The sequence below is a fragment of the Sinocyclocheilus anshuiensis genome, unplaced genomic scaffold, assembly GCF_001515605.1.
Source record: "Sinocyclocheilus anshuiensis isolate Anshui unplaced genomic scaffold, SAMN03320099.WGS_v1.1 scaffold536, whole genome shotgun sequence".
Taxonomy (NCBI): domain Eukaryota; kingdom Metazoa; phylum Chordata; class Actinopteri; order Cypriniformes; family Cyprinidae; genus Sinocyclocheilus; species Sinocyclocheilus anshuiensis.
In genome coordinates, this window is record NW_015557179.1 from 3,443,807 (window position 1) to 3,445,877 (window position 2,071).

Below are 2,071 nucleotides of genomic sequence, written 5' to 3' on the forward strand. Positions count from 1 at the left end.
CTTGTCTAAAAAAAAAAAAAAAAAAAAAAAAAAAAAAAAAAAGCCTTTATTCACAATTGTGGCCATCACAATAGAAAAATAAAAATTACTAAAACACTGCACACGGATATATTTCGGCCTTCAGCCCTCCTCAGAGTGTTACCTGATGCATCGATTCATCAATGTGCAATGTTTTAGTCCGTTTTTTATGTTTTTATTGTGATGGCCATAATGTGAATAAAGTCATTTTAACTTGTTTGGACCATAAAAAGTGCATTGGATTCCTTTCTTGTAATAGTTGCTTCAAACCCAACCAAATTGCACCTCCTGGGATTACTTCACAAGGTCCTTCCAGCAAGTAGTGCTTCAAGATGTTTCCTATGATCATAAAAGTAATATTATTTCATAATGACGAAAGGGCTGGCAAGCGATTACATTTTTTTAAATCTAATTAATTATACAATGTAGCGATTAATTAACCTATATCCATTATTATGTTAAATGATAAAAGCATCAAATAGACATTACAAAAAGTAGATTTAGAAAGAAATGTTTGACTCAACAATGAATGTAGCCCTATTACACATAAACTTTTAGGCTACAATGGTCTAGCATTGGAACATTAAAAAAAATAATAATTTGAGAAATGTCTCTCATGTTTTCTTATATTTTTTGTTCATACAATGAAAGTCATTGGTAACCAAAACATTTTAAACGTTTTAAACAAAACGTTTTAAACATTATTCAACATATCTTATTTTATGTTCCGCAAAAGAAAGTCAAGGTTTGAAACGAACGACATGAGGGTGAGTAAATGATGTCAGTACTTTTGGGTAAACTATCCCTTTAATATTGATTGATTGATTGATTGATTTGGCAGCGGCTATTTGCACTAAGCACAAATAGTCATAGATGCTATTTACACTAAGTGAAAATAGCAATGGATTCTATTTACACCATTTAAAATTAGCAGTATTTTCTTTGCATTAAGTGTAAATAGGCTAGTAGTTAGATGCTATTTACACTATACAAATAGTGGCAGATATTTGCACTTCTGTATTATAGTACATTATAAAACAGTGTAAATTATCATTTTTTATTACAATTATTGAATGAATGTCGCTTTATTGGGACAATAAAGCCCTCCCTTCACCTAACCCTACCTGATAAAGACTGTATTATTAAATATCCGTGATACACTTTATTTCCACTTTTCGAATATTTCTTTCATTTTTATTGAAAATAAATACCTTTCTGATCTGATATGTGATGGGAAAAGGGAGAATAACAAGTTTGGCAAAAGGCGGATTCAAACTTGGATTGATCGCATCAAAAGTTACCACTGCGCGTTTTACTCCTTGCAACACTGCTGCTGTTGTTTGGCAGACGTCATTTGTAATCGTGTGCAGCCGAACCACACATTGGTGGGCGGAGTTAGTGTAAATAGTCTCTGCCAACAAGGCGGGCTATTTGCAATTAGTGCAAACAGACACTGTTATTATTATTATTATTATTATAGAAATATTAAATTAATTTTAATGAAATTACGCTGCAATTAAGAAAGTAAAACTCCCAGTAGGTGGCAGTAAATGTCTTAATAAGTAAGTCACTAAGTCATACAAGCAGCTGATTCATTCAGGAATTAAGTCAATTAAAGAATAAGCCCCAATAAGCCATAGTTTATAGTGAATTTAGAACAGCTAAGGGGCGTCGTTAGGTATGACGCAAAGCGGTAATTCATTCACTGTAAGAATTAAATATAAAGTGATTCTAATTAAAGCTAGCAAAGAGATTCAACCAGATTTTTTCACAGAGAACCACTGTATAACACCCCAATAATTCCCTACAAATCATCCAGTCCAGGCTAGCAACCACAATGCAACGACCTAGCAACTTCCTAACAACTTTCAACTTAGCAACTGCCTAGCAATCATCAAGCACACCCTATCAGTGATCCCGGGGATATCTCAATTCCAGACATTTACTGTATGCTGAGTCACAATTTGCTGCTTTATTATTCACTTCAGATTTGATCATTTAAACTTAACAGTTGTTTTAATGACACATAATTTCATTGCCATATTAATATATA